The sequence below is a fragment of the Rhinolophus sinicus genome, linkage group LG09 (assembly GCF_036562045.2).
Source record: "Rhinolophus sinicus isolate RSC01 linkage group LG09, ASM3656204v1, whole genome shotgun sequence".
In the NCBI taxonomy this organism is placed as follows: domain Eukaryota; kingdom Metazoa; phylum Chordata; class Mammalia; order Chiroptera; family Rhinolophidae; genus Rhinolophus; species Rhinolophus sinicus.
In genome coordinates, this window is record NC_133758.1 from 31,382,119 (window position 1) to 31,395,078 (window position 12,960).

At 37.4% G+C, this 12,960-nt stretch overlaps 1 protein-coding gene across 16 annotated transcripts in view; it reads right to left on the reverse strand.

The window, feature by feature from the left end:
- Nucleotides 1-12,960, reverse strand: part of DTNA (dystrobrevin alpha) — a 355,310-nt gene that overhangs the window by 255,981 nt on the left and 86,369 nt on the right. For 4 of the 16 annotated variants that reach the window (XM_074340144.1, XM_074340171.1, XM_074340166.1 and 1 more), the window contains exon 1: nucleotides 1,690-1,778. The exons of 6 other annotated variants lie outside the window; for them this stretch is intronic. The gene's annotated coding sequence lies outside the window, so the exon portion shown is untranslated. Of the gene's footprint in view, nucleotides 1-1,315; nucleotides 1,519-1,689; nucleotides 1,779-12,960 lie in introns of those variants that run through there. 6 more of the 16 variants (XM_074340167.1, XM_074340165.1, XM_074340143.1 and 3 more) reach the window with 5 other exon arrangements.

Genomic DNA, 12,960 nt, shown 5'->3' on the forward strand with positions numbered 1-12,960 from the left:
GGGTTCAGAGGGAGAAGGGAGGCTGAAGGGGGAGAGAGAAAGTGGTCAAAGTAAGGAGGGACAGGACATCAAAACTGAGCTCTGCACACTACATTTTGTTTCGTCTTGCTACGTTATTCAGTAGTTGTAAAATCAAGTGACTCTGTCAATATAACACTCATTTTTCATTTTGGAAGTGTAACACAGTATATCATTTATTCATATCAAAGTTGAGTAAAACGTCCATATTAAGTCATTCATTGTTTGTACTTAGTTCAGCCAACTTAGTTCATTAGAACCCCGTCTAGTTGACCAAGCAAAAAACGGCCAGTTGAATTTAACAGCTTTTCGGCCCCGCACTCTCTAACGAGAACATCAGCAGATTTAGTTTCCCCATATAAAGCAGAATTTCCAGTTCACACCATGTACTCTGGGACTATTATGGACAGTATTTATTCTGAAGGAATGCTGTGCAAGTTTGGAAAAGCTGTCTCTAAGAACAAAGCCAAGAAGTCATTTGACAAAACAAGAAACCAAACCTATACATGGTCAAAACATGAAGGGAACTAAAGTTTATCTTTTTTTTTTTTTTAAACGTTTTGAAATCCTTAAAACACAGTGTGGCAATAGCAAATTAGACAACTCTTTCCTTCCTCCACTCTCAAGCTCTGTATAATCAGAATGTCTCCCTTTACTTAGCAAATATCAGCTTTTTGGGAGGAGGAAAATCTGCTTGGAATTAATGAGGCAACACCAAAAAATAACTTCTATTAGTAAATTGTTTTCTTCAATGGAAAATTGCCATGTTTTTCTCCTTTTTAAAAAAAGAATATATCCTAAAGACTCCTATGAACTTTAGACCACCTGAAAGTATGTCTTTTCCCCTTTCTACATATTTTTCCTGTTTTCATTCTTTTTTAAAATTTTTTAATTTAGGAAGTGCCATAGTGCCATGCAAGGAAAATAACTCCACTCACAATAATACAGTTGCATCCAGTGGCGTCATCACACAGTAACACTCAGTCTGTGTGGTGACATATAATTACTGATATGGTAATTCAATAAATGTAGGGTGTTTAAGGAGGAGTTAATAGGGGGAGAAGTAAGTAAGGGTAAGAAGTTACAGATGTGCAAGGTAAATATCAAAACCCAGCTGAAGTACTCTATTTTTTTCTGCTGTACAAAATGTAAAATGCCAGCTATCTCAAGAACGGTAAGACAGATACAGCCCTGGAAAAATCTTCATTATCACTTTTTCATTCACACAAAAAGAAAGAAAAATTCAACATTAACCTTCCCAGAGGAGATGCGCCTTAAAATCAATCTTTTCACTTACCCTAGAGTGTGTACAGCAGGATCTCTTAAATCCTTTTAATTCCAGTATATCCAGAACATATATGCATTCTTAGCACATTCACTTAAAGAACAAACTTTAACCAAATTGTTACTTAAAACAGAGATCCTAACAGAACTCTGAAATTCTAGGGAGAGACATGAGTTTAAAATCCAGCTTCTAGATCTTGGTGTATACTGTGTCTATCTTTAACTTGAAAATGATTTGGTTTCACATTCCATTGAAGTCCCACTGGCAGATGCCTTTGGTAAACTCACCAATGGCAGGCTTTCAAACGTCCTCCCCTCACCCCCTCCTCCCTCTGACTGAGCTTCCGCTGTTACATCTAATGCTGATTTACTCAGCTGTCTTTTTACCTGTCGCTGCGTGGGTAAAAGGACTTGCTTTCATTGATGGCTGTTACGGAAACACTTGGAAACTGAAGATCAGCCTGAGGAATCACTGTTTCCCAACCCCCTGTCATTCCCTCCCCCTCCTTACTGCCAGAAACCAACTGACTTCCAAACTTGGCTGTCTGAAAAAGAATGTTCTCTGATTGGCATTCCTGGAAGCAGAAAGCAAGGGCAGCTCAAGTTTTGTTCTGTTACTCAGCATGAAAAATCTTCCCAGGTACACACAATACAAATAAGTTTCCTGAATTTTTTTTTTCTTGACTTTGAGGAGAACGGAGCAAAAATTTGGGGAAACTACAAATATTTTTGGTGCCGAACAGCATTTAAGTTTTAATAGGCACACACAATTTTACACAAAATGGCTATGGATACAGCGAAAAGAGTGAAATGACAAATCTTTAGTTAAAAGTTGAATTTCCTTATTAGCAAATGAGTTGGGACACATTAGAGCAGGGGTGTCCAAACTGCGGTCCACGGGCCAACTGCGGCCCATGATCCATTGTTAATTGGCCCGCAGCAAATTCCAAAAATATATTTAGTTTACTTAAATAAATTAGGTGAGGTAATACGTACTTCACCTCGAGTGAGTGGCCCGGCTGTTTGTGTATTTTACCGCATATGGCCATTGGTAAAAAACGTTGAAAAAAGTTTGGACACCCCTGCATTAGAGGAAGAAACAGTTATGCTGCCTGCTTGACAATATTCTGGAAGGCAACTGTGCCTTTTCTGTGAGAGAAAAAACCTTGCTTATAGAATTGTGAAAAAACAGTTTTCAGTTGTCCTGTATTATACATTGCAGACAGTAGGAGGACAGGGTACAAACACTTCTACCTCCCTGTCAAACCTTTTTTTCCAGGACTGTCTTACAAAGTTTAGTGAGGACTGCGAAAGAAATTGTGTGTGTGTGTGTAGTGTGCGTGTGTGCACACTACACACACACACACACACATATCTGAAAGAAGAGGACTGAATGGAAATGAGAAAAAGATACACTGCATCAAATAAAGTCTGACAAGGATTAATAATGTGGGGTCCCTTTAAATCACTAAATAAACTTGTGTTTAATATTTATTTAATGGTCACTGAAGTCTAAAGATCTGCTGCTGAAAATAATTTGCCTCTTCATGATCAAAAGAGTGAATTTATTACATGCAGTTTTATAGACTAGACAACTTCTTGAAAGGCCTGATTAAGGATTTATAATTTCGATAATCAAATCAAACCTCAAGCATTTTGGGGTTTGCAAATTTCAGCTGGCTGTGGTTGCCAACTCTAGGCAACTGTCAGCTGGCGGGCTCAGAGTAGTGGTGTGGCTGCAGCTGCTCCTTGCAACTTGTACAGACATCTCAAAACTATTCAATGGCAAAAGGTTGACTCCAAAAAGAAAGCTTTCTCTTTGTTTGTGGTTAGTTTTAAATTTTCTGTTCTAAGTGCTCTTTTACCACATCTAGAATTAAATCATTTTAGGGAAACATGAGTGAAAACATTATTAAGTGGCATCATATTACTAATTTATTTCAGTGATATTTTGATGCCCCATACAGACTGGCATCCTATTAGCTTGCTCACTCCTTAACCTGTTACTTGATGTCTTAAAAAAAATGATTAAAAGGAGGAGGAAGAAACTTTTCTTCTTATTATTCCCAAAGTTGATTACCTTAAGGAAATTTCAGGCTCTATGAAATGATAGATACGGGCATCTAAGTGGCTTCAGAAATAAATAGAAAGATTCACCCAGAGAACACGTGTGCCTGTCTCTGAGTTTCTTCTTTCCGCTTTCAAAACACTGCTCCCCGAGGCTAATGGATGGTGTCAAAACACGTGAACCAAGCAGAGTGGACAGACGTGGCGGCAGGCCGTCTGGTTCACGTTCAGCCACATTATTTATTATGTTGTATTTTGAGTGAATGCTAGCACATAACTGACACTCAAAAAATGTTTGTTGAAATTGAAAAACTGCTTGTTCAAAAGTGCATATTTTAACCTATGGAAAATGGTTATATGTTGGCTCACACTTTAAATAAATATGTTTTGCATTTTTGAATGATTGTTTTTTCAGAAAAAAAACTGTATCTCCTTTCAAGCCATTAACCAAATGATTATATGGAAGGTGTATTAGGTACTGTGCACCTTCACGGAAGCCCTGCCTCCAAAAATCATCATGCATTTTGTGTCTGTGTGAGTGACTGACTCTAAACAGCAACATGGTGAATATTTTTAAGATCACTTGTTAATCTTGTTGTCTTCCAAGAAAAATATAGAAAAAAGGAAATGTTAGGTTCTACCAATATCTCACATTAAATAGTAAACTATAACAATTTTCTTTATTGAATTGCTACTGGCCATTCCTTATAGTGCAACATTCATCAATCAAACATCTCCTTCAGTTCCCAACTTTATCTCCCCTGATATTAATATTTCATCTGTGCCAATCATGGAAATTCCAGAACAGTCTGCAACAGTAGTAGTAGTCTAAACCCAAGTTTGACTGAACACAATGGAAATCTTTTTCTTCTTTTTTTCCCCTGTAACCTTCACAAGGCAATTGATAAGATTTCTAATGGCTAGAACTCAGTGTTTATCATGAGTAAATGTTATTTTTCTCTTCCATAAGCACTAACGTAAGAGTTAGTATTTGATCAGAAAAATAGTTTCCAGGGCTTGCTTCCAAAGAAAACTGGGCATGTAACTGACAAATCAAGTACCCTCAATTTATCATGAACAAGCAGTTAATCTCTGTTCCATTCTCCAGAAATAGACTGTATTAGCACAGTTCTGTGGATAGCAAATGCTGGTAGCAGGCTCCTTGCACAGGTGAACAAGATGTTCAGACTCAGATCTTAGCTGATCTGTTAGGCATCCATGTATGTGAAGAATCTGGTCATAGAAAAGCAATGGCCCTTATTGTTTTCTTCCTCATTGTGGTCCTTAAGAGACTGGAATAGGGGATATTCTCAGGGTGATGATTTTGCAGATAATTTTCTTTTTGTCTTTTGCATAGCATTTATTTTTTGAAAGCATATACTATTTGCTATAGACTGAATATTTGGGACCCCCAAATGAATAGGTTGAAACCCAATCATTAAGGATGGTATTTGGAGGTGGGGCCTTTGGGAGGTGATTAAGTCATGAGGGTGGAGCCCTCATGAATGGGATTAGTGCCCTTACAAAAGAGACCCCAGAAAGCTCCTTTGTCACTCCTACCACGTGAAGATATAGTGAGAAGACAGCCCCCTGTGAACCAGGAAGCAGGCCCTCATAAGACACTGAGTTTTGGAGGCTTGATCTTGGACTTCCCACCCTCCAGGACTGTGAGAGATAAATTTCTGTGGTTAATAAGCCACTCAGTCTATGATATTTTGTTATAACAGCCTGAATAGACTAAGATACTACTAATGCAAAAATGAGGGATTTTTTTTTGGGGGGGGTAGGTGACTAGTGACTTTTTTTCTATGAAAAAATTAATAAATTCAAGCAGTAGTTGTTTGTAAAGTAATTAAAATAGACAATGTCCAAGAAAAAGTAGAAAAACGGTACCTAAACAACATTAGAAAACAGAAGATAAGGGATTCAAAACAGCAACGTGCTATGTATAATCTTATTAAATACTAACAATTTAAAAATTGGATGAAATGGACACCCATTGTGAATGCTTATGGTATGATAATAGCCCTAATTATGGAAAGGGCCATATGTATAGAAATGCTAATCATAACATCATGTCTGGTAGAGAAACACTGAGAATGATGATAGTTTTGATGACAACAGAAAGACATGGGCTAATGTTTAGGTTAAAAATCATAGCATATAAGTCAGACTAGGAAAGGCAAATACCATATGATCTCACTTATATGTGGAATCTAAAGAACAGCATAAACAAGCACACAAAACAGAAATAGGCTCAGAGATATAGAGACAATACTGATGGTTGCTAGATGGGAGGAGGGGTGGGGATGGGGGAGAAGGAGAAGGGATGAGAAAGTACAAATCAGTGGTCACAAAATACTCATGGGGATATGAAATACAGTATAGGGACTATAATCAATAATGTTGGAAAGATTATATAGGCTGGCAGATGGGCACTGGACTCATCAGGGGATCATTTCATAGACTGTAGGTGCCTGACCAATGCGCTACACACCTGAAGCTGAAGTAGCATAATATTGAATGTCAAGTTTAATTTTATATATATATATTTTAACATATATATAATTATATATATGTTGTATATAATTATACATAATTAATATATTAATATAATATATATTAATAATGTACATAACTATATATTATGTATAATTATATATTATAATATATTAATATATAGTTATATATAAATGTATATAGTTACATATATTAATATATATATAGTTATATATATTAATATATATAGTCATGGGTTGTAGAGTACAGCACAGGGAATATAGTCAGTGGTATTGTAACAGCTATATATGATATCAGAGGGGTAGTAGACTTTGTGAGGGGTGCAAATGTCTAACTATTATGTTGTTTTGCACACCTGAAATTAAACAATCATAGCATGTAAATGTATATGCATCATGATTTCAACTATATTAGAACATCTATAGGCACTAGAAGGAAAGATAAAGGCTAGAAGGAAATAAAACAAAATGATTTGTAGATACACAAACACACACACACACACTCAAAATATTCAAGTAAGAATAATTGTAGCCTGTTTTCCTCACTTTCCTCCTGGTCTTTGAAGAGGCATCTCTATTTCTCTCCTTTGGGCCTGTTGTTGTGCATGTGGGCTGTTAGGAGGGAAGTGGAAGGGGATGAGGAGGCTCTCTAATGTGCAAAGAGACACAGAAGAAGCTTAAGGAGGCGCATGTTGATTTTTAAGACAGGTCATGGAGGGAAATACCCCCCCAAAAAAGAGTAATCTTAAAGGAAATAGTGACAACAAGGGAAGAAAGTGGGGAACAAAATCTGGCATACTTAGTAACGGAAAACAGCCTGTGAGCCAGGTTGGGGAGCAGCTACTTTGATGAGGATGACTTTGAAGAGACCAGTATCTGAAGGGGAGGTTTAGGAAATCTGGCCCTAGGACATCTGGCGGTGTGTTTTGTGATTTCTTCTCAGGAAACACTTAATACGTCTCTCTTTCAAGATCTGATAGTGTCAAAGTTGTGTCTTTTCGATACTTCATAATATTGACATGGATATAAAATCTATAGATACATTTCATCATGTAAACATTTTTGAAAAGTTTAGTGCTAATTGTTTTGACAGGTTGTTATGGTTGCTAACATTGGTTTTCTTTGATAAGGGTAAGAAATCATCTTCACCCTTGTCTAAATACGAGGTGCATATACTTTCTCAATCATTTTTCTCTACTTGCATTTCATTTTCTATATCTGTCTCACTTGCCATGATGGGTATTTCTATGTACTACAGTCTTTTGGGCTGAGCACTTTATGTAAAATAACCAACCATACCCATTTGACTGGATTTCGATGATGCAGGATTTTCAGTGCTGAAATCAAGAAAGTCCCAGGCAAACCAGGATGAGTTGGCAACCTATATATGTAATCTTGAATTTTTTACATTATATGTGTGCTTTGGTAAAGATTAGCCTTTTTATTAATAGAGAGGTGTTTGGCCCAAGTAGAACAATACTCCAAAAATATAGATTTCTTTTGTCTCTAACCCTTGTTAACTGTGCAACCTAGGATAAGTCATCTTTAAGGGCCACCGTTTCCTAATCTCTACAAGGAGAATAGTAATACATATTTCAAAGAATTGTGGTCAACCTCAAATGAGATAGGCATAGACAGTAAGATATATAAAAATTATAAAATGAATAAATCTATATTTGTTATATTTTTATCAACTTTATATAAAATTATATGTAACTGTAAAGCAAAGAAGTTTTTAGTTAGTTTAGATAGAGAAATAATAGAAGCCTACAGAAGAAGTACAACATTTCACACTTGTAGAGGGTAGGAAGGGATGAGAGAGAAGGAGAGAAAGAAATTGGTTGACTGTGGGAATCAGGAGTATTTGTTTCAGCATTTGATTTTTCCCTAAATTAAACTTACCAAGTTAAGGACATTTTGTTTTTGAGAGACTCTATAGCCCAGGAAACAATCAATACCACACATTTACAAAAGATGGGATCATCCTCAGTATTAAAAACAAAGATTTTATTTGTATCTTTTCCCTTAAGCTGGGTAGGGACACATTTTCCTTTGTGGGACCAAAATCAACCCTAATTAGAGCACAATCATAAACATGTCTATTACTGGCAAAACTAGAATTTCCAATATCATCCTAGAGATAGAGAGATACCCCTATTTGAACTCTGGCAGCATGTGCCATATCTGCTGTCTCTTAAGAAGTGAGGGTGCAATTTGATTTGGGAGCAAAACAAAAATATATTCAAAGCTGTGCAGATATTCATAATCCTATGTCCAATCCATATTTGAAATCTGAACAGTTCTACTCTAAGTTTCTTGAGATTTATCAAGAGTTTGACATAGGACAATTCTGCTTTGTATGGTAAAAGAAAATGACAGGTGATAGCCAAACTGGATGAGTCTGGTAGTTATTATACTCAGCTTTTTCACTTGGGAGCAATTTTTCTCCAGATGAGCATATGACTAATCAGTGCTTGTCAAACTTGTTTCTTGATGTTGTTGTTTTGCTATGGAACCCTTTATTCAAAGGAAATACCTCACTGAGACATAGCAATGACAAGGCATAGCTCTTTTAGCAGAAACTCAGATGCGAGGCCTGTGGCCCCTCCCACCCAGATCCCTTCTGGAAATGTCCAGGAACCTGGGAAGCACAGCTTGAAAATCCACTGAGTTCTAGTACTCACTGCACTCAGCATTGTGTTTAAATGTAACTCTGATATATTAAAAAGAATTCATGCACATAGTTTAGAAGCCATATAAAATGATAGAGCTTAAAAGCATGTCCCACCCTTGAATCCCAGAGGCCACCACCTTAAACTCTTAACTGTTAGTTGTGATGATCATCCCATTTTCCTAAGTAATACTCTCATGCACCTATTGTTTTGATTTTTCAAATTGTATATTATCTATTGGTCTGCTAGTATGGAAGATAAGGATTTAGTTCTTATACATACTTCCTCTAGTATGTATTTCTCTCTCCCTAACTCTCTCTAACTCTCTCCTCCCTCCTTTTTTCATTTACACACACACACACACACACACACACACACACACACACAACTTTAGGTCAAGCACTAATCGGTGTTCACATTATTTTGGCTATGTATATATTGTTTATATGTAAACCACATGGGATTTATAGTTCTATTGCCTTTCTTTTAGAGTTATCTTTTCCTTGACATTGGTAGTTGTGTCATATTTTTGATTGCTTAATTTTCTTTTTTTTTTTTTTTAAGATTTTATTGGGGCAGGGGAACAGGACTTTATTGGGGAACAGTGTGTACTTCCAGGACTTTTTTCCAAGTCAAATTGTTGTCCTTTCAATCTTAGTTGTGGAGGGTGCAGCTCAGCTCCAGGTCCAGTTGCCGTTGCTAGTTGCAGGGGCGCAGCCCACCATCCCTTGCGGGCCTTGAGGAATTGAATTGGCAACCTTGTGGTTGAGAGCCCACTGGCCCATGTGGGAATTGAACCGGCAGCCTTCGGAGTTAGGAGCATGGAGCTCTAACCGCCTGAGCCACTGGGCCGGCCCCCTGCTTGCTTAATTTTCTATCGTCCCATCATTTAATTTTTAAAAGCTCTCCAATAGATATGTAACATTTGCCTTAATATAGACAAATGCGTAAGTTATTTTTTTCAGGTATCTCTGCCTCCCACCCCCGTCCTTTATGAGATAATAGTGCTACTGAGATGTCATCCTGGGACTGCCCTTTGCCTTTCTGTAGTGTTGGGTCCTGTTTGAATTCTTTGTTCTACTCGTCCCTGATGGACTCCTTCATGCGTATGTGAGGGAAACATATACTCCAGTAGCTTCCTGAGAAAGATACTTGAAACATAAAATTGTGGAGAATGTAAACACTTCAAAATATCTTTATTTTCTTCTTCCATTAATTGTTAGCTTGACTTGATATTGAATTCATTGTTGAGAAATACTTTTCCCTCAGAAATTTCAAGGAATTTCTTCACTGTCTTTTAGTTTCTAGTGTTGTTATTGGGGAGTTATTCTGTTCCCTGATCCATTTATTTCTTCTTTATTCCTGGTGTTCTAATATCTCATGATGATATTCTTTGGTATCATATCCTCCTTTCCCCACTGATTGTGTTTAAAACTCAAGGAAATTTTATTTATATCTTCTAATACTGGAAAATTGTATTATATTTCTTCATCAATTTCTGAGCTCTACTTCCTCTGTTCTTTCATTCTGAAACTACTCTAGTTTTAGTTGGATGTTGGACCCCTTAGACTGATCATCTAATTTTATTATCTTTTTTCTTCTATTCATCTTCTTTCTGTCACCTCCTCTCTGGAATAATTCCTGACATCTCTCTTCTGTTGAATATTTTATTTCTGCTAACATATGTTTAATATCTAAGAATTCTATTTGTCTCCAATTATTCCTTTTTGATAATACCATGTTTTGTTTCATGGACACAATTTCTTTTCTAATATCTATGTGAATATACATTTTATTTTTTTTTTTAAAAAAGCTTTTACCTCTTCCCTGAAGTCTTTGTTTCTTTCAATTTCTTACTTGCTTGTTTGGGTCTCTTTTATGTTAGAGACTTTCCACCACATCTGGTACTTCTTAGTTATATGTTTACACAATGTACAGTAGATGTGACCGTGTTTCCCCAAAAATAAGACCGGGTCTTACATTAAGGTTTGCTCCAAAAGACGCATTAGGGCTTATGTTCAGGGGATGTCATCCTGAAAAATCATGCTAGGGCTTATTTTCTGGTTAGGTCTTATTTTCGGGGAAACACGGTTGGATGTTACCATAGGCAATTAGACAAAGCTGAACCTGAAACTCTTTCGGTGTAACTAGATTTCTCCCTGCTTGGGTAGTCAGATCTTCTAGAGAAGCTCCCCTCCAATGGTCTATGTAGGAGGGACAAGCCTGGTTACCAGTGTCCTGGGAGCAAAGCTGGGTAAGAAGGCTTGAAAGGGAGGGGAGTTTATTATGAGCATGCAGATTTCTACTTAATCTACCAGACTGCAGTTTTATTCCTCACCCCCACCTGCTACTGTTTCCAATATTGCTGAGTTTGTAGCCAAGTTAAGTTACTTCAGAGAATAATGCCCCCTACCATGTCTCCTGTAGGGTGAAGGAGGGGTGGTTGCCAGGCTGCACATGGTTGAGGAGGGGATTTGGGAGTTCAACTGCTCTTTTTAAGACATTCAATCAAGTCCTGTATTCAGCTCCACCTGTTACCCTTAGCTTCTGAGTCCCTTTTGCCTCCAGCCCTTGAGCTTTTCCACGGTTCTCTAGGGAGTCTCCATTTCCATCCTGTTAGCATCTCCTCTGCAGGCACCTGGGTTTGCACATCTCTGCTTAGCTCACTCAGTATGACTCAGCCATTCCCTTTCCATGTTCCAAAAAACATGTCAATTGTTCTCTGCTGTTCTACATTCTCCCATTTTCTTTAGTCTAGTGAGTATTTTTTCCTTGCTGTCAGTATATGGCTACTTTAGAAGGGAGAGTGTGTAATTAAGTATGTGCGCCATCCTCTATTTCAACTGTAATTCTCTGTCTTTACTCTTCAGCATTGCTTTAAAAAGGGAATAAATGAACCTCTCTCGAAAATGATCCCAACAAATTCAGCATTTATATCTGAGGCAACATAATATTTCATAATTCTCCACAAGTATATCCAATGTTAAAATGAAAGTTAAATCCCAGCAAAGCATACAATTATCTATATCAGCCACAGTGAACAATAACATTTAATTAAAATAAAATTATCTCTTTATTCTGAAGTGGGTTGTGGTCCCCTTACATTAAAACTTTCAGGCACCTCTGTCCCTGTGGAATTAAATATAGGAACACATATAATTACAAATAATTCCTTCACATGCAAAAATTATGTATCTTAAAAGGTGAAAATAAATTTCTTTTATAACTGAAGTTTTGTCTAAACTATCAGTTAAACCATAACGCAGTCAAGGCAAGTGAATTATCTTGGCAGTCATTTTGTGTTTGTTTTTGGTTGGACGGCAATGTAAAATCTGATAGTGAAGTCATCTCCCTTTTAAGTTGTCATAGTTATTCTATCAGGTTGGTGCAAAAGTAATTGTGGTTTAAAAGGTTAAAATTGCAAAAACCGCAATCACTTTTGCACCAACCTAATAATATGGGCCACATCTGTATATTTTGTTATTTGAGGCAAGCTTTGTCTCAAATCATCTTAGGCACTACTTCTGCTCCTTATAAAATGCGTATGTCATTCTGGAGACATTGGCTTTCTAGAAGATATAGTGGACCCTACTTCTTCAAGAATATGTATCCCATCAATATTGAAGAGGAAATGTATACATCTTATTATTTCTACAGCTAAGAGAGTTGGCCCTCGGCAAAGGGTCAAAGGTCATCCTTAGTATCTTTTATTTTCCTTCCACATTTGCACTCTTTATCTCTACTATGTAATCAGTAGTACTTCCCTTAGCATTAGCCAAGCAAGTGGGGAAGACCCTTCCCTTGATTTCACACTTCAGAGGGCCTTGTTACTCTAGTCATCTTCTACCTGTATTTTTCCTCACAAAGCTATGGGTTAGGTTAGAAGAACAACCAGTGACCCTCTTCTACACCATGTTCTGGGTGCTTGGAACCCTAGAGTTCCTTGCTCAAAAGACCCTAAGACTGCTTCTAGGTCTCCTTCCCAAGGTGGATCTGCCTCTGGTATGTACACCTCGAAGACAAAGGGGTGGCTGGAGTGTGACTGCTTGTGGGGAGGTAGATGCAGTGGGTATGAAATAACCTATTAAAGAGCTGAAGATGCAAAGAAACCTTGATAAATTAATTTCCAAAATGGGATTATCTCTTTACTGGAGAGAAGAATTCTAGATTTTAGGACTCCTAGGGACATGGTGAGAGGAAGAGCACCCTTAACACATGGTGGGAGGGGAGGAGAGGACAGATGTAAGAAAATCCAGCCCAACTGTTAACAAACTTTTAACAGCTGCAAGTGGGCTGGTATCATATATTATAATCCTGAGGCACCCAAACCACAGAAAGAATCTGTAATTGTCTGCCTGCTGTTTCATGCAAGCTTTCACTGAGTGTTTGGGGGTGGTTGA